Genomic DNA, 26,351 nt, shown 5'->3' with positions numbered 1-26,351 from the left:
GACTTCTAATTATGCCTTCTCTTTTCTCTTCTCTTCTCTTCTCTTCTCTTCTCTTCTCTTCTCTTCTCTTCTCTTCTCTTCTCTTCTCTTCTCTTCTCTTCTCCCTCTGTCCTTGTTATTCTAGTATTTTACAGTTAAGAACTCCCTTTCTAACAGACTGAATCAAAGTAACAAACTTTCCAGATCAATTGTTCCATAGTTAAACAATTTCCCTGTAGTTTAATTGTGGTTATTTCCCATGGTAATGAACAAGATAGCCCTAAATTTTTTTTTTTTATTTTATTTATTTTTTTTTTTTTTTTAAATTAAGAAGTTGGAGGGGGGAAGTTTGTGCTTGCAATTGATTTTTTTTTAAACCTGTTCCTTTCCAAAAATGAAAACCCATTGAAGAAATGATGATGGAACTTTTTTTAAGTAACAGGAACAATTCTGCTGCCTGGAATTGTTTATGAATGATGTGCTTATTTCCAACTTGGATAAAAAGTCTGCACATAGCACAAGCCTTCATACTGTAGTGATTGCAGAGTCTCAGTGACTTCACAATAGGAATTTGGAGCTTTCAAATGAGAAGTTGCACAACACTAGTTCCAGCATCACGTTTTTACCTCTAAATGTTTTGTTTTATTTGCGAGGTTTATTTTACAGCATATGCTAATAATTGAATTGGGCAATATAGTGTAATGATAAATTCACAGTCTATGTGTTAATGTAGAACTCTGTATTCTGATGCAGGTGCAGAATTCTGCAGTATGGACCAACTACTCTCTTTCAGTCTTCGTAAAAAGTATCTGAAAAAATAGACAAACAAACATGCAAACAAACAAAACTCCCTAGGACTTCTTCACTGTAAAAAAGTGTATAGAAAATATATTTTACAGAACAATTGGAATTCCATTAGATAAAATTATTATTTAACCTCAATTATGTGGGTTTCAGAAGCACCCATATAACTATGAGTTAAATTGGACATTAAGCTAGTAGAAATCAGATCAATTTTATAATTGAATAATTATTTGAAAAGTCTAAGAAAATATTCTTGCCACCTGCCATATCTGAAACTGGTAAATGTACCATGAACTGCTAGTGTTTGGAAAATTTCCAAAATTTTTATACATATTACAATATTTTTTTTCGAATTTTGTTCATGTGGAGAATTTTGCAAAAGAGAGTGACATTTGTTTCGATTAACAGATTATGTGTTTATTCCTGTACTTCGCCTAAATTAAAATATTGTGATTGTAATTTAATTTTAATGAATTATTGACATTCTGTTAAAGTTGGGAGCTGGAAATGCTAACTGATTTTAAATGAAGCTGAATAAGGGCATTAGTTTATATACAAATTAAATTCAAGCCTTCCCTTCCCTGCCCCCCACCCCCACCTTGGCATGGACTTGTACTTAACAGAAGTAAGACAATCCCTTTAGTTCTTTTGTTCATCTTAAACTCATATCTATTTAACATAAATCTGTTTCAGATTCTATGTTTAATCTTATATGTTAAAATCTATTTCTCTACATATTTCCTGATTTTGCATTTGATACTGAAAAAGCCTGAACCTGAAACTAATCTTGAATATCTGATCCCTATCTTTACAGGAAACCAAAGAACTAAACACAATGTATTTTCACAGAGGTCAGTTTCACATTTTGAATCAAGATTATGATCCAGAGCCCTTTAAAACACTGATGCCATACAATCTGTTGGAAAACAATTGATTTCAACACCAGGCAATAATATCAAGGAAATTATAAAGAATGATGAAAATAAATCCCAAAGTAAGGAAAGGGTTTTCCTAAACATCCATGGAAAATACAGAATACTGAAAGATTTGCCAGTCTTGTCGGTTTTAGCTGGAGTGGAGACCATTCTGCAGTAGCAATGACTTGCCTTCCTACCTGGTGCAACAGAGTATGTCATGCCATCAAAAGACATTAATTGTTATATCTAAGATTTTAGGTTATTTTCTGAAGATTTCCTAGAAGCCAGCAAGTTGTCTAGGTTGTCTGACTGCAAATAAATTGGATCAAATGTGGTGAGAATACCATGATGGAGATTACTGAGCTATCCTTTAAACAGTAGCTCCGTTAGGGTAACACCGTACAGCACCATGTACAGACATTAATCTAGGTCCCTAGGAACCAACAGAGGCCCACAGAATTTCCCTCCAAATGTCTACAAAGTCTATTCAATTGATTCCATTTCTAATTGTGTTTATTTTTGTACTTAATGGCACTTAGATATTTTGTGCAACACCTCATATTTGGGCTCAAACTTGATAGTGGATAATCTAAATCCATTAGTGATAATAGCGATCTGATAATAATGTAAAATTTATAATGAAATTGGTATGAAATTATTACTGTAATAGTTCCCTTCCTTTTTGTATGGGTACTGAAGGTTCACAACTAAAACTGTATGCATATTCATTTAATGATCACAGGCTAGGAAAAGTAATCTTTCATTCATAAAATATGCATTGGGCCTTGACCATTTCTCTAATGGTAGTTCGTTATCTATTTGAGGATATTATGATCTTAAAATTGAAATTATAAGAAATTAAAATAAGACAAGACTATTAGAGAAACTGTGACCTAATTTAAGTGAAATTGAACCCAGGATTATTTGTGGAAGGGACTAAATGTAGTGGAATAGACTCTAGAAACCTTGCTATCTCTTTAGGTCAGTTTTACAAGAAACCTCTGACGGGGAATGACTTCAACTTGAACAGAAATCCGTTCCATTCAGGGTTGGGGGTGGGGGAGAGTGGCAGGATGTTGTTTGCTTGTTTTAAAATACTGTTATTTCACTAAATATCCATAAAATGTGTAGGTCACAGACTTAAGACCTTTTTACTGATTCCTGGTCAGATAACAAAAAGCTGACAAAATCATCCTAATCTGTTTACAGGACCTGTGTTAACCTTGCTAAATTAGGGTTAATTTCCTGCATCCCTATCTATAAAACTTTTACAGCTGTTTCTACAGTTTTAATATATATATAAAAAAATAACATAGCCTTTTTGGGACTGGGGCATCCCTAATTGCTCAGTTGTTAAGGAACTGGACTTCAGTTTGTTTTCTGAAGTAGACAACTGGAAACTTGTTAGACCTTTCTACTGTGTTCTGCTCAACATAGGGAAAAAGTTGGAGATTTTGATATGTAAACCTATCATTAGGTGTAATTTCATGCTTGTGAAAGATCATATGTCTACATAAAAAAGAGACAACAAATCTTCACAAAATATCCAATGTGAAAAAAACCCCTTGTGAGTAACTACATTCTAACCCGTATTTAAATTTAAATTTAACAAGATGCATATTGCTGACTGTCCTGAAATAAACAAAAACACTAAAAACCTACCATGTGTACAGTTAAAACACCTCAAGTCGTGATAAAACCCCCATAGTTTCCATCTCATTTGGTAGCCATGGAAATTATATGTATTTTGATAGATGGATCACGCTATGTTCTCATGCTGTGTTTTCTTTTTGGGGAGTGATATTTCTTTTCTTTTTATTTTTTGTTAGTTGATTTTTTTGTTATTGCAGTTGTATATTAAGCCTAATAATGACAGCTAGAGCATCTCTAAAAAGTGCTTATTTTTTACTCATGAAGTGCCTCTTTTCTTTTTACTCATGAAGAGTGTTGTTAACAAGGTCAGAACTAGCAATCTAACAAGGCCATTAGATCTTTTTTTATATATCTCAGAAGAAAGAAGTGCTAAAAGGGAAATTTTTTATCATGGCAGTTAAGTGGGTTCACAAGGACTGTTTCAGAGTATGACTGTCATCTTGAGCTTTTCATTAAAAGAATAACAGAATATTTAAATAAAGCAATGCTGCTTCTTCAAATAAGACTCAAAGATGTTTGCAACACCTATTTGCCTGTTCTTTGTCTCCTGAGGCTCTTAACACAGTGCAGTAATTGTCAAACCAACACACGAGTGCTGTAGCAATAAAGCAAAAGGATGAAAGAAGGACCATCACCTCAAACTCCTGCTAAGGACAGAACTGACTTAGACATCTACATATTTGCAAACAAATACCAAAACTAAAACAATGATAACGCAGCATAATGTTTGATTGCATTTCCCAGGTCTTCTAAAAGTTGATGGCTTCCTTTTGTGACAGCATTAATCTTTGTAGGTGTTAGCTACCTTACACTGGTCCTAAATTTGTGAAATGCATTTGCTACACTGCTGCTTCAAAACCTATGTTATAGACTTCTGGAAAGTCTTCTTCTTACCTGACAGAACTAAAAAATTAAAAATAATAATAAAAAACCCCAAAAACCTACCACCAATAAGTCATTGACTATATTGTATACAAAAAACATACTATTTGTTCACCACGATGTGAAGTACTCTTCATTTCAATCATCCTTGCCTCTCTTCTCAACTTAAAAAGGTGCAGTTATGATGGTGGCAGTGAGTGATGAAGTACAGTGTATCCGTTGTAATTGCTGGGACACTGTTTGGGTTTCTTTTTGTAGTGTAGGTGTTGGCATCTGCTTGTTGAAGAGATTATGTGTTTATCAGATCATTGTAGTATATACTTCAGAGAAGACACCTCATTTCCTGTTGACTGTATTCAGTAAGGCTATTTTCTCTTGTCAGAATGAAAATCAATGGTCTCATTCAATACTAAAAATCAATTTCTTCCATTTAGATTGCACTGCTTTTATGTGCTTTATTGTGTGTAAACAGGCTTCTCACTCCTCAGTTTATCTTATAATTTATCTAATATTAGGAAGACAAATATCCAAGTTTTGGGAGTTTCCCCTATTTTTTTTTTTTTTAAGCTGCTGCATATTTTTAAGGAAGGTAAAATTGCTGGAAACATATAATGTTTCCTTCTGAGGATCATAATTTTAAAATGCTGCTTGGGCACAATTCAAGATTAAGGGTTTGTAATTTACAGAGGAGAAAAAGGCTAGTGCCCAACAAAATACTTCAAAATTGCCTACTTTACCATTACACTATATTTGTTTAAATTGTATTGGAAAAAACTATTTTGAAATGTTCTCTTAATAAATGTTGATATAATGACTACATTCCCGTGAAATATTTCAAAAAATGTGTGATTAGTATATTGCTATGGAAGATGTGAAAATATTTCATGTAGCTTAACTTACCAGTTAAGAAAAAATTACTAAATATATGTAGAAAAAATTGTGAAATATGTGTAATAATACCACTAAGCATATTTAATAGATATAAAACCTGTAAGATTGCCAGTGCTAAGAGACGTTTAATAATTGTGTACAAGAATCACTATTATGCCGTAAGGTTTTAAGATACTCTGTTTCATTTTCCCCTCATCCATTGTATAACCAAAAGGAATAGTAATAGAAATAATGATGAAGCAATGATAATGCAAGCAATATAAAGCTAGTTATAGTATTCCTGGTGTTACAAGAGTCATTTTAATTTCTTTTCTAAAGAGTAAAATTATTTTATATTGGCTGTGTATCTCCAGATTTATTTCAGAACTTGTACAGATCAGGGACAAAACCATATATCCTAAAAGCACATGTAAATTATAATGGCCTGAAACAGTGATTTTTACAAACATAGGGGATTATATTTTGAAGATAGGAACTGGCATTAAATACAGAATGAACTGGATCAAATGGATTTTTATAAATGGGAACGTATTGCTCCAGGAAAGCCTGAACCCAAATTCAATACAGTGCAATCTTTCAAAGTGAAACATTTTACATCCTTACATATGCAAATAGAAGTAGGAGACCGAAACTTGGATTCAGTATTAAAGTAAAAAAAATAGTGTCTTTCACAGACTGTAGAAAGATTTGAGATTTACAGGTCTGACTTAGAGAGTCCTTTGATTTAAGATGTAAAAAGGTGATAAAAACAGAGCAAACAGAGGCAGCTAATAGACATATCACTATGTGGGCATGGAAAAGCATGGAGATGCTGAAGGCAGCATAGGACTGAGCAGTAACAGGGCTGATATGTCATTGGACACAGTCCCCAAGACTGCAGCAAATACAGCAGGCATGGCATAGCTGTGTTGGAGAGAGGACAGGGCTGCCAAGAACGGGGGCTGCAGGGCCACCTGATGTGTCTCACAGAGCTGGGGCTGACAGAGGTGCTGTCCCTGGCTCTGGGACCTGGGTCTGTCAACAGGGAAAGGAGCTGTGAAAAGGGCAGATGGCACAGCATCGAGGGATATGTAAACAAAATTTACGGCATCTTCTCTGAGCCCATTCAAACAACAGAGCTCAAAGCTCCAGGAGGGACAAGCAAAGACTGTGTTCACTGGATTGGAAATGGACGCCTCTGTGGTAGCAGAGACAGGGAGAGAAATAGTGTGTTAGGAGGAAATAGTAGTGTGGCAGTGGGTGACTCCCAGCTATGGGAAGGCCTCCATCTGCTGACCTGATTACTGTTAGGTAGGTTTGCTCCTTGCAGGGGATTCAGATCTTGCATGTTGCTTCTCATGACATCAGACTACTGCCCTTGCTACTTTGTCACATGGACACTGCAATGGGTTAACCTTGACTGGCTGCCAGATGCCGACTAAGCTGTTCTCTAAGTTCTTCTCACTAGGACAGGGGAAGAAAATAAGACAAAAAAGGACAGGGAGATTTCTCACAGGCATGACAGATTCAAATCTGGGAAAATAAATTTAATTCATTGTCCATTAAAAATAGAGCAGGGTATGAGAAATGAAACCAAAATTAAAGCTTTCCCCCACCTCTCCTTATTCCCCGGCTTAACTCTGCTCCTTCATTCCTGACTCTTCTATGTTCATCCCCATGAGCAACACAGAGTATCAGGGAATAAGAGCAACTGCCAGTTCACAGCTGCTTCTTCTTCCTCCCCACACACTTCCCCTTCTCCAGAATGTGATCCTTTCCATGGGATACAGTTCTTCATGAACTGCTCCAGTGTGGGTCCTTTCCACCGGGTTCAGTCTTTCAGGATCAGACTGACCTCCTACAGGGTCATAGATCCTGCCAAAAACCCTGCTCATGCAAGTATTCCTCTCCAAAGGCTATAACTCCTGTCAGAAGCAAGCTCCATCACTGGGTCTTTATGGACTGCAGTTTCTGTCAAAGTGTAAGGACTTAAAGAGCACAACGAACTCTCTCAAACACTGTCAAAAAATGAAGTACCCATAAGATAATCCACCACAACAGGAACTTAAGCACATATGGCAAGCAGGAAGGTGTTAATACCAGACCTAAATGAAGGTGAGGATTTGGAATTAGCACACTGAACATAATTCCACTGTGCACACTTGGAAACTTGTGAGAAGTGCAGACAGCAACAACAGGAAGATTCCAGGCCTGGTGAGGCAGGTCTGAGTGACCTCTCTAGACATAAAATTCCCGTGGCAAACTGTGAAGAAGGAAGCAGCTGCTTACACAAATGCCATCCCAAGTTATGGGAACAGCACCTATGCCTCATGGATACCTGGGACTTGTACTGTATAAAAGTGGCACCTCCAGTAGAATACTCTGGGACCCCTACCACCGATCAGACCAGGGTGAAGAACGACCAGCAGGACATGGCAGAAGTTCATGTGGTGGTGATATCTTTTACTTAATATATCTCTCTCTTTTACTCTCTTTCTCTTCCTCCCCGGCCCTTCTTCCTATTTTTCTCTCTCTCTCTCTCTCTCTCTTCTTCACATTTATTGTTAAATAAAATGGATACTCTTAATTATGATCTTGTTCACACCTTAATTCAGGCAGAGGCCCCCCTTAATAATTGGATCATAACACAAGGCCAATCTACCTCCTCTGGCGTGGACTCCTGTGTGGGCTGCAGGATAGATCTGCTCTGCTGTGATCCTCAGGGCTGCGGGGAGACAGCTTGCCTCACCTTCTTCATGTTGCAGGAGAATCTGCTCTGACACGTAGGGGATCACCTCCTCCTTCTCTGACCCTGGTGTCTGCAAGAATGTTTTTCTGACATTTTTTCACTCCTCTCTCACAGCTGCTGTGGGGGGTTTTGTGGGGGTTTTGTGGGTTTTTTTTGCAACTTCATAAATATGTTACCACAGAGGCAACCACCGGTATCACTGATAATCTCAGCTTTGACCAGCAGCAATTCTATTTTAGAGCTGGTTGGGACTGGCTCTGCCCAACAGCAGGGCAGCCCCTCATCTCTTCTTATAGAGGCTGCCACTGCAGCCCCCCTGCTACCAAAAGGTCAAGTCTTCCTATATTTTGTGTGAACCATCCATTTCAAATCTCATTGTTCTTTCTCTTTCAATGGTTAGAAGTTTCAGCCCCCCCTCAGAAATATTATAAGCTATGTATGGATCCAGATAGTGAAACATGAAGTTCATTCAGTGGATTAACACAGCTCCCAGCTGTGAGGGCTGCTCCATGGGAGGGGTCTTGTGGTGTAACAGAGGAGAAAGAGATAAAGCTGGATGTGGGACCCCAGTGCTGATCTGGGGGCTTGGCCAACTTGCTGCCCCTGATATCCATAGCCTCACAGGATGGTTTGGGTTGGAGGGGACCTTAAACGTCATTTCATCCTACCCCATGCCATGGACAAGCACACCTTCCACTAGACCAGGTTGCTCCAAGCCCTGTTCAACTTAGCCTTGAATAGTTCCAGGGATGAGACAGCCACAACTTCTCTGGGCAACCTGTGCCAGTGACTCACCATCCTCTGATCTGGCAATGCTCCCTCTTGCTCCCTCTTGTCCCATCTCAACATGACTTGAAGCTTTTCTCCCCACGCACTCCCCAGGATGAGTTGCTTTTGGGGTGCCCAGGCAACACCACCTGACAGGTCATGCCAGAGTGGAAGGACCTGCAACTCCCACACTGCACACCTCCATTCCACTCAGGTGAGGGCCACAGAGAGCTGCAGCTGCAGGTAATGCTCCCACTGTGGTGAGACAAACCCTGGCCCATAGAGACAAGGAAAAGCCCTGCCATGAGGCAGGTTTTCAAAGGAAAGGTGTTAGTAACATCTGTGCAGACTTCCCCTATTCCAATCTTCAAGTTGCTGAGAAGGAATTTCTGCTTCATGGTGGTCGACTGGTGATTAAAAAATATAGTTTATTTTTTTCAATGCTTATACTTAGAATTGATGAATTCTCCTCCACACTGGTGGTGATGTTATTGTTTAGTGCACTTTTTGCTGCCAAAAAAATTGTGACAATTAATTTCCTTTATTTTTTTTCTCTCTTAAAAAAGGAAGTATTTTACTGTCCATAGAATTTATATGATCCTAAAAATTACACAGGCATTATAAAAATGGATCAGGCCAAATAAGAGAAAAAGTTACTTTTTATTTCAAAGAAAATGGAAACCAAGGACACCTCCAAATCAACCACCCTTGTCCTTGTGGGGGAATTCACTCGCACAGTGTAAACTGGGTATCATGGTTGGCATGGCAAGTGGCGTCCATCTTGGCCACAGCATCCATACAGCTATCAAATCTCTGGTGCCTGGCTTGCACCTGTCTTGCTCCTGAGATGGACCAGGCACAGATGAGCACATTTGGAAAATCAGCATCTTTTATTAACATGCTCACAGCAAACCCACCATGTGTTGCTCCCTCAGGGTGCCTTCTCTGGGGACCTGTCTGGTACTGGCAGTGGGGGGCACTAATCCTCTGGCTATCCCACCATGCAGGACCACAGAAACAGCCCGTGCAGAGCCCAGAGCTCCCACCTGAAGTGGGAGGGCCATTTCTTGCAGAGAGCCCACTGCTTGCTGAGGACTTGGATTTCCAGCTGGGGAGACAAGGGGCTGTGTGGGCAACAGGGGCTGTGCAGGGCAGCAACCTGGCTCTCTGCCCCTGCTGCTGTCACCTGCTTGCTGAAGGCAGAAGAAGCTGCTGCCTTTTCCCCCTTGGGAGCTCCTCTTCCTCAGGACCTCCAGCCAGGGTAGCAGCGGCCAGCATGGTGTCTGTGGGGCCTGCTGGGGCAGGAGATGTGTTGTGCAGGTCACCGACTGCCTCTTCTGCTGTCTCTGTACCCACACTGCTGGGACATCTGGGTGCCTCCTTGGGACCAATATGAGGGTCTTCATCATTCATCATGTCCAAGGGGTTGTCCCAGATGTAGCTGAGGTCATCTTCCCCCTGGGCCAGCTCTTAGATGTTGTAGTCTTTCCATTGGAACAACTCTTTGTCATGTTCATCTTCCCCTTTGAAAAGCTTATTGTCATTGTCTTTATCCCCTTGGGAGAGATCTTGGTCTCTCTTGCCTTCCCTGTGGGACAGCTCTTTGTCATGGCCAACTTCGCCTTGGAATGGCTCTTTCTCAAAGTTGTCTTATTTAAAATAGCTCTGATTTTATACAGAAAAAAAAAATCCCAAATAGTATACCAGACAGATACTCTTACCAATCAAAAACATTTCTACCATTGAAAGACTCAATTTAAACCTATTACTTAATCCATAATATAGGGCCTTATTAGACCCACAATTCCTCCATCTATATCCTGTTTCTACAGCTCACATTTAACTTGATCAACACTGAGTGTTACAAGTATAATTTTAGACCCTTGTTTCCATGTTTGGGGGGTTTTTGTGGAATTCTTTTTAAGAGAGAATTAAAAAAAAAGAAAAGCACAGCCATTGTTCACTTATTTTGAGAAGACACGAATCTCATTGTCACTTTTGAGAAGGAACAGGCTTGAAACCAGTCAGAAGAATATTTTGTTTTAATCTCTGTTCCATGAGTGCTGTTGAAGTGTTAAATACCCTTCACAATAAATGAGAAAGGAAAATATCTGTCTCTTTGTCATCAACCCACTCAAGGTACTAGAAAAATTAAGCTAGCCACATTGAGTTTCAGATCAAACCACAGTTACAGGATTTAACAGGTTTTAAGTAAGAATAATTATGACTGCCTTTTAAATTTGTAAACTCTTATCAACATAGTTCTTATCAGAAATGTTCATTAATCCTGAATATGCCTCTTTGCTTTTTTTACTTCTTCTTCTCCAGCTTCATATTCCTTTTCATCCTTGATAATTCATGGAATCTTTCACTAGTTTCATATTGACTCTTATGTACTTCCTTCAGAATTCAAGGGGCAGTTTTGAATATTTTCCAAAGTTCTTCCAATTTATTTTAGTGCATCTCACTTTGCTCATAGGCTTTTTTAATTCTCTCAGAGTTAATTTCCTGAAATTGAATATACCAGTATTCTTGTATTATATAGTCCTAGTTATTATTATGCTGTATGAAAATAGCTGGTGGTAAACATTTCCAGGATTCTTTTTAAACTTCAGTCTTTTTTTGTCTGTTGCAAAGAAAGGGCAACTCTTAGTTATATATTTCAACAGATGTCATTCAGTGATATTCAAGACTACAACAGTTTCTTCTTTTGAGTAGAAAAGAATCTATACAGGTCCAAAATATCTCCCTGCTATTTGTCTGTGACAATCTAACAGCTTCTTTTATGTTAATTTTCTTTCAGTGAAGTCCCTGGTACAATATGTAATCAGCTTTTGCAATGATATTTCCTTTCATTTCCTTTAGTTTCCATTTTGGTTTCAAAATTGAAGAAGAAGTTATTAAAACAATGGAAATGAGAAAATTATTTTAATTTGTTAGTGTCAGAGATATGGAAAAGAATGTTACAAATTGTTACTATAGAATTTACTATGTATTTTTTATTGTTTGTACTTGTAAGAGACAAAACAAAATATTCTGTCACTACAATTCAAGTGTTTCTGTCTAAGCTCCTTTGCATATTTAATTTGTGAGGAAAGCACAGTCCTTTCTCCCAAAAAATGCTGGCTTGTAAAACGCATGATAATTTACCTAAGACAGTTGAAAAAAAAAGGAATTTTCATATCTTGGCTGTTTGTAATGTTATTTGGAACAGTTTTCAAATTCTGCATTGATGATGAAATTACTCACAAAATACTATTTAACACCACCTTCCTTCATCAGCCAAATTTACTTTTAATTAAGAGTAGAGTCCTGAAGCATGGAAGTTTCTAGCTATCCATTTTAATGGCAGTTGGAAGAAACTGATGGAGCTTGGATAAAAATAGGCAGATAAAATAGATGGTACACCATGTCTAATTTCCTCCATCCAGCTGGCATTTCACTTTTGACCTAGGGTGATCTTCATTTTCTCTCTACAGTGGCTCAGCTACAATCTACAGATTCCCTAGTGATGAAAAAGTGATCAAGAGTAGGTTTCACATACCCTTTCCAACAGTGACTTCACACTACTTGCTTTCATCTTACAAATTTTCTGCAGGGATGACAAGTGCTCCCATAGGTCATTCCAAGTCAATCATGTTCTAGATGTGCACAGGCTAAAATCGTGGCCCCTACAGCTGCAAGGGTCAGTTCTAGATTGGTCAGGGCAAGGGCTGCTGAGACTGGGCAGTCAGTCAAATATCCTGCTGCCACTGAGTTTTTGGTCTTTTGATGCAGTGGTAATCTTTGTCAGAGATATTCCTATATAATCCTCAACACTAGCTGTGGCATCTAACCCCTTGTTAGCCCTAAGAAAAATAACTAGAATGAGAGAAAGTGAGGAAAGACGGAAGGGAGAAGGGGAAGGAGGAACAGACAAAGAGAGGAAAGGACACTATGGATAGGAAAACAAAGAGAAAAAAGCTTACTTTTTTAACAATTCATTTAGCTCTATTGATCCACTGAAGATTATAACATGATATGCAACACATAGACAAAATGAGATGGGAAGAATGGAAGTGGAGTGTGGGAGGGTAGTAGCATAGGACTGTCTTCTCCATTGGCCAGGAAGCATTGGAACAACTGATCGCTTTATGGCTTCTCTTCATTTCAATAGATGAAGAGGCAGGTTACATGAAGAGGTAGACTACTAGAGATATAGTTTTCCAGAGATTCTTACAAGTGCATAGAGAATTAGAAATCCCCAATTTTGAAATTATTTTTATTTTTTGACTTAACAAAGGTATATTTATAGCCTAAATGCTTTTCTCACAATACTTATACATTGCAGAACCTGGGATTTCCAGTTCAGATATGTGGAACAATCTACATGAAAGAACAAACATGCTTTGTTTTAGATTGTATAAGAATACCTAAAGAATATAAAAAGTGTATCTATCTTTGGCTGGTTGTTAATGTTTCTTCGACATTTGAAAATACTCTATAGACATAGTTCATAATATTTTCAAAAGAAATAGCCATTTCTGTACAGCAATTCACTCTGTCCTTACAGGAGGTTAAAAATAACATTAGAAAAATTTTTCCTTTTAGATCTATTTTCCTCTCCACTCACTATAAGGAGTGCATTAACTAAAGATTGTCCCAACCTGTCTAAGCCTGCATTTGGTTTTGGCTTTTTTGGGGTCTTTTTGATCTCTGAAAAAATAGCTCTGGTCTTCACAATGCCATTGTATTGCAAACTGGTGATTCTCTGGCATGTCTTTGCTAGGCAGACACATTTGATCATCTATACAGGATGGAAGCACAATGAGCCTCATATTCACAGATCTCTGCCTGACAAAGATAAGCCTATTAGATAGAATTAATGGGGTTGCACAAGTTACCACCATCATCATGATAAGAAATCACCATTTCTATTTGTTTGATCTCTGGTGATTTGTCAGAGATATGAAATTAAGGGCACTTTTATGTATGTCCTCTGTCCAACAGAAAGAACTTGCATTTCTAATTTCATTTTGATGACTCATGATTTTTTTATCCATACACAAATGTGCATAAGCTTGACAGGAAATAGTTATTGCTTGGCTTCTTTCCAGACATGCTGTTCATCTTATACAGTACCTTTTAAATCAACTGGAAACCAGAAAGCAATTATTTAAATTAAGAAATATATGTTTAAGTGTCAGAACTATTCAAATAAAACAACAGAAAAGGTAAATTATTCGGTGCTTATTTACAGCTGTTTATATTTATCATTATTTACAATCATCTCTCATAAGCTTGAAAATAAAATATTTTCCTTGTCAACTAGTTTTTCCATTGGATCATTAACATATTATCATTGGAAAAATACATAAAATATTTAAATATCATTAGTTTTCATTCTGCTTGGGTAAAATGGTTGATATAAAGATACAAAAGGAATTTAAATAGTAAAAGTTTGCTTTCTAAAGATGGCCTCTTCTGTCTCCCTCCCATGACCACAGAATGGATAACACTTGTTGCCTATATAAACCATAATTTTCAGAAAAAGATAGACACAAAGCTGCAGACCCACACTGTTTTAGGAAACAGGATAACTAAGTAAAATGACTATCTATGGACATGTTTATGGTGTTCTAGTTGGGTAGGATATTACAGTAACTGTCCATTATACTCTTAACAGCCATAATCTCATAGAGTGCTATTCACCAAATGGTCCTCAGCTCCCATAACAGCACTGGGCAGGGTCCTATGGCTCAGCTCAATTAAAACTACTCTGACAGGGCAAGACCATTTTGGCAGACAGCACTATTGCTCTTTCATATAAAAGAGCCCTGGGAACACAATAAGCTATCTCTGCACCATAATGGATGAACTGGAGCTAATGTTCAGTGTTGCAGTACAGATTTACTAAGCTAATGCAAATTGACTGTGCTGTGACATACCATACACAGCTTTCTAGAAAAGATTACACATTTTAATACTATGCTGTCTAGGTGTCAGTTTTGCTACTTCAGTACTGTAGTGCATGTGAAATAATATATGCAGAGACAAAATGCTAGCTATAGATTACATGTAAAATCGGGTTTGAAATAATAAAAAATCCAACAGAAGGAGGCAACAGTATTTCTCTTGTTTTCTGGTTAGTCTATGAACAGACCCTTTTAAAATTCCTTCCTTATATCTGAAAAAAAAAAAAAATCTATATCTATATCCATATGTGTACTTATATCATCTCTGCTTATTCCTTCTATAATTCCCCATTTTACATACGTTTATTATATATAGCATATATAGGCAGGTGTATAAATAAACTATTTATTTGTTTGTTGTTTGCTTGTGATTCATTTGTGTCTTCTTTAAAAACTGAACTGGATTTTCATAACACTCATTTATAGCGTCAACCCACGATCACTGTCAACGGTCTTCTTACATAGGAGTGGATTGAGCTAATAAAGATAGATATATTCTGCAAAGATAGATATATATAATCCTGCCTCTTTCTATCTCTTCTAAATAAAAATATAGGTCTGAATAAAAGTATTGTAAACAGAATTCAGTGGTTTCAGCTGTCACCCTTTAGGAACAAAGCTGTCAAACAGGACTCTAAAAGAGGAAAAAGAAAGTCTTGTGATAGAACTCTGTTTTATTTCTTGCAAAATTCACATTTATTTTATGTAGACGCAGTTGTATACAGGTTTGACTATCATGTTTTTTCATCAGCATACACACTGTTATTGCTACTGACTGCAAGGGAAATTCTGGAAATATGTGACAACATACACACATGAAAAGTTAGTTTATTTGCCATTTCCAATTTATTTGGGGTCATTTTTATAATTTCATTCAGTAAATTTGATAAAGGTGTCCATATACTTTATATGATCACGTGGGGGTACTGGTGAATGACTAAGTAATCTCATAAACACATCAGAATCAGTAGCAATCAGGATCAATTGCACTTCAGATAAATTACTGCAACATATGAATCAGTCATCTTCTAATTCTGACAACTAAATATGTCACTCAGTGTTTTTTAATGGGATTTGAGTAATAACCTAAGTGACTTTTCCAGCTCCCATTAGCGTTTCTGAGGGACTTAGTCCTAGCACAAAGCAATACCTCTAATTACTTATTCACTGCACATCAGAAAGGCAGTGTTGTTATCCAGAGTTCAATAAATCAATACAAACAAACCCATGAGACTGAGCAGACTTTAGAAAATGTTATGAATGAGGTGTTATCTTATGTGGACATAGGTATCTTTAATATGATATAAGGAGAATACAGCAGCTGAGCCAAGATGGTCAGAAAGGAGGCAAGGTTTACTCATAACATTGCTCTGCCTCATTGTCCATCCAGTAGAAATACAAACCCAGCTGCTGACTGGACATAAAGATGCATTTGTACTAACATCTTGTATAATTTCACTGTGGTTTTTGGAGTGAGGTGACAGAGACAGGACTGTCAACGATACCATGAGGAATGGCCTATGCCATGAAGTGGCCTTTTTTCCAGGCACTGGAGCAGGCACTGGACATTCTGTCTGATGTTTTGGCTGAAAATCTGCCAGATATATCGCAGTGTTTTCACATGTAGTTCCATGAAGAAGGCCTCAAAATCAACATAACTTCCATTCCCAGGTGGAATCCAAGTATCATTTTCCTCTTTTGCAAACACTGAAATCCAAACTGTCATTTGGCATAACAGATATTAGTGTCCAAAATGACACTAATAGGCAGTGGTAATACCATGATATGTTTGTAAGTATATGCACATATGTGCCAGTACATAACGACAATTCAGAATGTGCTTTATTCTGTGCAAAATAGGTTTGTATGTGAATTTCTGACATCTACTGAGCACTATTTTAAAATATCCTGAAATATTCTAAATCACAACACTTTTATTTTCTTATGTAATTATAAATTTCCACTTGTTTTCCTTATATCAGTAAGAGATCTGTGGGCTACTTTTGAGACAGAAAGAAAGGTAGTTTTCAGTAGTCATATGAAGCCCCCTTGCAATGGCATTAAAAGGCATTCCAAGGTTCCCTCACCAAAAGTGATTTGACTATGTGCCTAAATCAGTGTACACATTAATATGAAAAATTACTGTAATATTGAACATGCAAGTGAGAAATTAATGATACACAGTTTTCCTGTTTCAGTGTTTTAAATTTGTTTTAATAACCGTGCTGATAGAGGACATAAGGAAAAGCAAAAAAGAAAAAAAAATCCACAAAAGTATTCTAAAATAGAATATATAAAGCAACAGCAAGAGTAAGGGAGTTTTAATCTTTCTTTGAGGAAAATGGTTTAATGTTAAGTACAGGAGACTACCTTTAGTGCTTAAAATTTACTCTTTACTTTAAAAACAACTGTAAAACCCCCTGAGTATGCACCGACTTATCACCCAGCCTTTCCTGCATCTAACTTGTCTTCTTGAGATTACTTATCTGTTAAATATTTGTGAACATCATGAGTACATCTAAAATGCCATTGAATACTTTGGCAATGCTTAAATTGTTTCCTAAATCCAAAACATGAACTCGTAGAATTCTAGAATGGTTTGGGTTGTCCAATCTAACCCTTCTCTCTTTTAGTTTAAAATAGTTGAGCCTTGTCCTGTCACTACAATCCTTTCCAAAAGGTCCCTCTTTGTCTTATAAGCCCCCTTTATATACTGAGAGGCTGCAGTAAATCTTCCCTGAAGCCTTCCCTTTTCCTGGCTAAACAACCCCAGCTCTCTCAGCCTGTGTTCATAGGAGAGGGGCCACACCTATCTTGAGCTGTGAATGCCAGACCTGGGCACAGCACTCTAGACAGGGTCTCATTAGAGCACCGTAGAGGGAGAGAATCACCTTGCCTTGACGTGCTGGCCATGCTTCTTTTGATGCAACTGAGGATATGGTTGGTTTCGGGATGCTGTCTTGCTGTTTCACATCCAATTTTTCATCCACCATTATCCCCAGGTCCCCTTCCTCAGGGCTGCTCTTTATTCATTCGGCTCCAGTCTGTATTGACATTGGAGACTGATTGCCCTGAACCAGGCACAGGACCTTGTACTTCACCACATTGAAGTTCATGAGGTTCACAAGGGCCCACCTCTCAAGCCTCTAAAGATCAATTATCACCTGGAAAAAGAAGAAATAGGATGTTTTGAAAGACATATTAAAGCTTTCTGGACACTTTAAATATTTGGGATCTAGAAATTTCATAAAGTTATCTTTTTTAAGGTGTATTTTGTACATAACTTTTATAAAGCAAGTGTTGCATAAAGTGTTTCCTGTTGAATTCTGTAGCTCACAGGCAAGACCAAATGTGTAATCTGGTGATCAGATCTAACCTTTTCCTAAGATATAAAGAAAATTATGAAACCTTTTTTGTGCCAGCTGTAGCAGGAGAGCAATGGTAAATTAGGGAGATAAGATAAATTAAATCTTCCTGATATAATATTAAGACAGCTGTGCATATATATTGTGTCACTTTACATATAATTGTGTCACTTCAGGTTGGGTATTTTTGGTCTGTGTCTTTTTTGTTTGTTTTTATTAGTAGTATTTAAATCTCTGCATTGTTTATTTTTCTTGTTGTGACCAAATATTTTTGATTGCATTTTAATCTATTCTGGCATCAATCAAGTTGTATTTAAGATGAGCAGACAAATCCACGGCACTGCTTAGCTTGCTGTCAGACCTGTAAACCCTGAGAAACCTTAACACATGCATCATTTTCCAGCATGTCTTCCACCATATTGAGAGTCTTAGAGGGATTCACAGTCTCATGAACAGGACACAGAAAATCAGCTGGTATCATAAGGTCAGGGGAGGAAGTGGTTTCTTCCAACCATCTTTGTAATGCTGGTAAATTTATGACAAATTATTTTATTTGGATTTTGGTTGGGCCCTTTTACTTTAAATATATTATATTGACTTGAATTTGTCTTGCCAAATATCGGGAAAAGCCACTCGCATGTGAATACTTCTGGAGCAGCTGGTGATTCAGTTTACTGGAAATGCGCTGACAAGGTCTTGGCCTTGGCTTTGTAATCTGCAGAGGAATTTAAGAATCTGTTGAATGGAAAAGTGTTTCACTCAGCATCTACAACTAGTGAAATAGTGTCACTACTAGAAACAATAGTGCTTTACTTTCCTTGCAGTTATCTGAATCAAAAGTTGAAGTTTCTCAGAACCACCTGTCAAAAACAAAGCTGATATAGAGCTCAGGTAAGACATAAAAATTACAAGAATCAGAATTTAGATGTAATTCCTAATCCTCTTCATAGTGGTAGAATAACAAATCTGTAATATGCTCAACATTTAAAGCAAAGTTGAGATCTATTTTTATATATCTGTATTTCAGTATAAGCAGTAGAACCAATGTACATGTGAAGCACATATCTAAACACCCATTTTAAGAAATGCAAATTAATCAATATAGTTAGCAAAGTTTGGCATACTTTTCCTAAATAGACTCCTATGTTCATTCACCTAAATTATTCTCGATTTCATTGTGATCAGCAGGACTAGAAAGTTCCTCATTCTTGGAACCTATAAACAAACCAGAAAAGCTCATTTTGTTATCAAAAGTCACAGCTCTGACTGCATTAATAGGTCTTAGTGTCCTCGACCTCAAGGTGAGGTATTATCCTGTCAAGATTGGGTAGAATAATACCTTATGCTTCAGCAAGGAGGTAGAAAGCTATGCTGAGATGTCTAGTACTGGGTTGAATCAAAGCCTTAGTCTTAAATTGCCAACCAGTTTCATTAGCAAAGAAATAAACATCTCCAGAAATGTATATCATCCTAAAATGATATGGAACGATATGGAATAAATAAATTTCTGGAAATGAAATCACCCTATTCACCAGCTGTGAAATCTGGATCTAGATTTAGGTGCCTAAACACAGACTTGCAATGTCATTTTGAGCCCTGTGGGGCTTATTGCTGATACCCAGGCTGGGCTCTAGGTACCCTAGTTTTTATTGTGTCTTGGATCTGCCAGAACTGTGGAGATAACTAGGATACCCTAAGCTTTTTCAAATGGCTCAAGGACACTTTCTTTTTTCACCAACAAATCAATCCTGACATAATTGTCTATGTAAATCTACAGGTTTCTGGAAAACTAATTTTAAGTCAAATGAATCCTGATTTATATGCACAGAGCATAAATATCCCTTGAAACAGATTAGGAGAATACTTAAAGAAGGTCTTAGGAAAAAGATCAGTACTGAGTATTGATATAAAACAAAAAAAGTCATCGTTCTGTCACTGTGTTTCAATAGAAGGGTTTTTTTTTTTAACTTCATGTTCTTCTGCAAACACACTGCACTGTGGGCTTGCAGTCGCAGATGCCCAATAGAGATTTTCCTCAACTTTTTTGTATTTTATGGCATCAGAATTCATGCCTTTGTCATCTGAATGCTCCAGAGCTGAAGGGAAACACAGGCCTTTCTTGCCTCGCAAGCAGCTCCCATAAACCACACTGCATCTACCTATTATTCAGGAACTGTTGCCATCTATCACCAAGGCTAGCTGTCTGCTCTGGTTCTATGGGATTGGGAAACTGCTTTAGATTTTTGTTATTATCTTTGCCTGAAAAATACAACAGTCAAGAACAAAATTATCCTTGGGTGATTATAAAATGTAAATTAAAATTATTATTGCATCCTAACACATCTTTAAATTTTATGAAAGCAAGCTCTTAATTATAAAGATAGCCTGAAATGAACTGAGTAGCAAGTGGAATCTCTTCCAAATATCACTTAATTATAATTTCACTATAATTTTTTTTGTTGTTATTTTAGATGTAAACTGTGTTTATGACTTGCCTCAAAAATCCCAATTAGGCATTTTATTAGAAATTAGCTTCATATTATCTTTCAAACTAAACTACTCTGAAATTTACTTTTTTTGACATTTAAACAATTTTTTTAAAAGTTCTTTTTTTAATTTTTCATGTTATTTTCTATGTTGAAAGGTTAAATATTGTGGGTTTTGTTCTAGATCTTTCTTTTTCCATTCAAATCCAAAAGGAATAAGCTGTTTTCTTTTCTAATACTCTTTAAAGAGAGAACAAGGACTAGCCTTCACCATGTATTGCAGGCAGCAAGACTCTTAGCCCAGTGCTGCTCCAGTAGTTCAGCATGCTTCTGGCTGTGTCCCCTAGGATAGCAGAACTGTGGATGAACCAGAAAAACTTCACCATGCATTAGGAAAATAAAAGCACTTGTATGTCTTTATCAACATCAAATAAGGCTGCATTTGCCATCACAGCCAAGATTTTAATGCCCTGAAGAGAGTGTTGTTCCTATAAATAAACGTAACTTTATATCAACACAATTCAAGTTTCTCAACTTGAATGTTTAGCCCAGGGCTTGCAGAGGATAAAAGTCTTATGCGACCACATTGCTCTGTGCTTTGAAAATAAAATTCAAGCATTGTTTTATGTATATGCATTGTTGACCTTTTTCAAAATTCTGACATAATTTCCTACTTCAAGATATAAAGTAGAAAATACTTCAGGTTGTAGAATTTTTAAATCTCTCTACTGATCTGTATTTAAAAGGCAATTAAATTTCATGCCAGCTATATAAAATAATACATGATTCTTTACAATTTTCATGAACAGAAAATCTCATAAACTGCCCAAACAAAATTGCTGCTGAAGAGATGATGCACATGGAGACCTATGGTTGATCCAAATGGGGTGCCAAATTGATGAGGAACCCCTTCTCAAAGGGAGCAGTTGCCAGAATGTGCAATTGGAAGATCATTTCATACTCCAGGGAGTTTATGAAGTACATTATTTAGCTCAGCTAATTTTCTTCACCTCTATGACAAGGAGTCTCATCTGGAGAATAAACATTGTCTGAAAATTTGGATGATAAGTTTACTTTTGGCTATCAGATAGATTATAACAAAAGTTTACATAAGGGGCTTTGACATAACTGCTACATTTTAGACTACAAAAGTTGGGCAACATGAATTCTACCTGAAGTGATGGACTGCTGTACTCCAAGCTAACTCTTCTCAAAATTTGAATTCTGCCTCATTCTTCATATATATAAATGAAATTATATGTACAAGGTCTGGGTGTATCCTTATTCTCCCCTTGCTCTGAGACACCCTAAAGCCTTATGGTACCAATACATCTAAGTTTGGGATGGACTGACTAATATTTTAACTGTACATTTTCATTGGCTCAGAAAACTGGCTAGGCAATCTTCTAAATATATATAATTAGACACTTACATGTAAAACACAGTCTCCTTAAAATTATTATTTTTATGTTTTTCAATTTAAACCAAAATGGTACAACAGATTGTGCATGGAATAAACAAAATCTTTGGAAACAAGTATAAATTCATTGAAAAAGTAATCCAATTATGAGAGAATCTGTCATTCTGTAAAATCTCCCTCTCCAAAAAAAAGAAAAGAAAATCCACAAAGAACTACCTCAAACCTCTCCCCAATAAAAAAAATGACAAGTCTACTTGTTAGGTTTTGTTTTATTTTCCTTGCCATGTCTCATATTCAATATTTTTTCATTAAATGTGAAAAAAGTAAAGTAGTGATGCCTATTAGAAGTTGCAGTTAAGGTTTTTTTCTAACACTTTAAAATAATGCATCCAAGTGTTAGAGAACAGATACTGAGCTGGTATTAGCGGCAACAGTTACACTAATACAGAGTTTACTGGGTTAAGGATCTGATCTAAATCCTGGAAAATTCTAGAAAGTCTAGTCTACAAAGTTTTACAAAGCCAAGGTAAACATAACATGGATTTGATAAAATGTTGCAAATATAATTGTTCTTCTTTTACTGTATTAGCAAAGTTACATGAATAAATGTGTATTTAATATTCTTTTTTTTATTGTGTGCCTATTCAGGGGTATTTTTGCTGATACAACCTGAATCCAGAATAGCTGAAGCTATGATTTCTTCAAATCTCAAACTTTGTATCATTAAGCTTGCTCAGCACTTTGATGCAAGGCCTCTAGGGAAAGCTCATGAGCTGCAGAGCATGCTATTAATGGTTTTGTGAGCTGGGATCTTCCCACTAAGAAAAGTGCTGGACAAACTGCTAATTATTCTATGGAGAGATGAGGAGGGTTCTCTTTCAAAGAGTATGGATGACTCTGGATCTGGGCTTTGATGGATTATTAACCTTTGTGTCTTTATCAAATTCTGGATGGTTGGTTGTGTGTTTTTTCTTGTTTAATTTTTAAGGGTTTCAGTGTATAAACTTTCTCCTAAATCATTACAGTATACAGCTGCTATATAATTAGATCACAGAGGGACTGTATGTATGGAATTGGATGTGCTCCTGTTATTTTCATTTAAAGATACTAGGCTGTTTCAAAGCATGCATGAAGATGGAATTGGCCCATTTTATTTGTAACATAGAAATAAGCAAAGAAAAGATGATAAAATAGGCAAGGATTCAAAACTCAGAAAAACTTTTCCCGATTAGTAACTCTTCTCACTTTTTATCTTAGATTCCATGCAATATGTTTATTATTTTCTATTGTTTTTTATTTCAACTTCCTCCATAATCTTTGGGGTTTGTTTCTATTTTCAGAATATTTTTCTTTTACTTCTTACTTGGTATTTAGATTTTGTGCTGTATTATTGCTGATGTCTGCTTTATTCTTATGTCCAATTTGATTTTCTAATTTTTATCCATATATTATATGATAATGCTCTGATACAAAGTATTGATTTATGACTCAATGTTCAGGATAGGGTTGGAAGGGGCCCTGAGCAACCTGTCCTAGTGGGTGGCACCCCTGCCCTCGGTGGTGTGTGTGTGATGATCTTTTAGTTCCTGTGGTGTTAACCATTAAGAAGAAGGGAGCACCCAAGATTGATACATGCCAAAGGAACAACAGAAGTCAGAGTTCACAAAAACTTACAGTTTTATTAGTAAATTATATGCTTGGCATGGAAATTGGTATAAATTAGTCCTCTGTCTTCTGGTATAAACACACGGCGGTGCATTTTGAGAAAGGGATGGGGAAAAGAGAAGAGAGAGATTAGAGAGAGGGAGAGAATAGAGAGGAGAAAAAGAAGAAAGGAGGATCACCAGTCCTGACTCTAACATCGATCCAGTTGATGTGGTGTCCAGGATCTTGGGGGCGGGCAGGCACCTGGGTTTTTTGGGGGCACCTGTTTATAGATAAGTTTTCTTCACCCTGGAGATAAGTATCTCACTTTCTATGCAAATTTGTTATCATGGACATCCCATTCTTCTAGACCTTTCTGGAAAAGGCTATCTTCTAGACTGCTACAGATCCTTTCCAACCCAACGGTTCTTCCAACTTTCAAAAATTCTATGATTCCATGACATTAAGCTGTTATGAAAAACTATTTTCTCACATGTGTAGACAAAGCACCTTTTGTCAAGATGCAAAACCTTTTCACTCATAGTAATTTCAGAAGTATCAGGGTATCTTTCTCTGAGCTATAATATGCATATGCATAGGAGTCTATGCATATTTGACATTGAAGTCTTTCTATAAATCCACCAAGGTACTTACATACTATTCACCATGGAAAGAATACTAGAATATTAAATTCTGTGTTACTGGTGAAAAAAAACCTGTGTGGGATGGGACTTAATGACTATAGATAACAATTACAAGGAGATGCATACATACACATGTGCACACACACGCATATTTTATATATATAAAATATGTGTGTGTAAAGACAGATATAAATATGAAGAATACTTGTCTCAGAGTCAATTGTTCCATGGTCTTCCTACTGCAGTACAATGAAAATAAATCTTGATTAAGGGTTGTAGTTCACAGCCACAGGGCCAGTCTGCAGAAAGAGTAAAAAATGGGCACATATCTACATGTCCAATCTAATGGTGAATTTATGAACTGCAGCATAACCACACCTATCCCTAGGTCCAGAAAATCTTTGTGTTACTACTCAAAGAGAAACAGCTCTTTCATACAAAGTAATAAAAAGAGATGGTATTTCAATACAAGATGGAAAAGAATCAACAGTGAAAATCATAAGCATTTTGAGAATTTGCAACTTATTTCATGATGTGTGTACATAAATGTTTTACTTTAACAAGTAAAAAAAACCTAAGAAATAAAAGCACCTGAAATACCACTTGTAAATTTGGTGTCATTTATTTCAAATTGTCTGTCAAATCATTAGCAAAATAATTTCTTTGTAGAAGTGCCAAAAGTACGTATGCCCCAGGTACAAGAAAGAGAGACAGAAATAAAAATAAAATTAATTCAAGCATATAAAAATTAAGAGACGTGTTTATGTTTCTGAGGATATAAAGCTCTGTCAGTGATACACCTTGTCAGCTTATTCCTGTTTGTCAATCAGGATAAAATAAGTCTGGTTTTTTTCCTTCCATCATTCATCTTTTGTGACAGGTAGCATTGCAAGGAGGGTGGTATATGTGTCTTGTCACTTCACTGAAGCTCTAAATAATATGGTGTTTGCAAGTAAAAAAGAAATTGCCAACATTATTATTTGGATATGCATCACATTAAATATAGGTCAAGGATGCAGACAGTTAGGAACAGCATGCAAAGAATCATTTGTGTTACAGACATAAGCAAGCTTTCTAAGTACTGTAGCTGAAGTAAATTAAAATCTTTTTGGTTGATTAAAGCAGTAAACCACTGTACTTTGGGGCTGGTCGGTTTTTTTTTGTTGGTTTGCTTTCAACAGATCTCAAGATAAAAAAAAAAACTTTCCTAAGTATCTTGGTAAAAAGGGCATCTTAAGCATAAGAATCAGAATTGTGGACATTGCTGCACACTGGACAACTATACTTATGACCTTTACTCGGTGTACACTACTGAGAAATAACAAAGACAGAATGCAGGTTACATAAACATTGACCCGATTTGATATGGTTTTAATACATATTTATATACACATATAAGGACTAGAACAAATATTTCTGTAATTATGTCCTTATGTTATTACTTTAAGCAGATTCAAGAACCTGCACCAATTCAAGAAATACCTAATATCAAAATATCAATAAATAATTAGTATAAATAATTTTAATAGCATGCTATTGTGAAATTATGTTTATATGTAACCTTACTCACATATGATGGTGGCTGCTATGTTAGTTTTATTACTGATTTAAGCCTGTAATTTGAAATTGTTTATGCAACAGTGGCAATGTTCTTTAGGGTTTGGATTTTGGTGTCGTTTTTTGGTTTGTTTTATTTTCCGTTCAGTACCTTTTCAGTTTCTAGCAAACTGTCAGCATCTGCAGTAAATGAGATGGATGTCATCTGGAGAAACTGAAAAATTGTAAGAATGAGAGTACTCCTGTAGGAGAAACATGCATTGTGCAAAAAATACTGATAAAAGAGACTCTAACTAAAATAATTTAGAGAAAGAAACGCTACCTACAAAAATTGCTACAATCTAGTTTATTTATTTAGGAAGTTTGTTTTCTGGCATGTTCATTGTTTTTCTTCAGTACTCCAGCTTTAAAGAAAGAAATTGGTAATTTTTTAAATATATCTTTTGAAATCCCTTTTCATCTGTTCTCCTCTTCCTCAGATAATATTCAGACTGATTGCATTTATTGTATTCATATTATATTGTAATTTTTAAAAAATCTAGTATCTATACAAATCTCTTTTCAGATGTTTTTGTGTTATTTGAATAAAATCAGAGCACCTTACCAGTGCTGTCATAAAGTTCATAGTTTGTTGCTCTTTGTCATGTATGTACCATCTT

This window comes from Corvus hawaiiensis, chromosome 2 (genome assembly GCF_020740725.1).
Source record: "Corvus hawaiiensis isolate bCorHaw1 chromosome 2, bCorHaw1.pri.cur, whole genome shotgun sequence".
Taxonomy (NCBI): domain Eukaryota; kingdom Metazoa; phylum Chordata; class Aves; order Passeriformes; family Corvidae; genus Corvus; species Corvus hawaiiensis.
The sequence above is the reverse complement of the archived record's forward strand: the minus strand, read 5'-3'. Positions refer to the sequence as shown.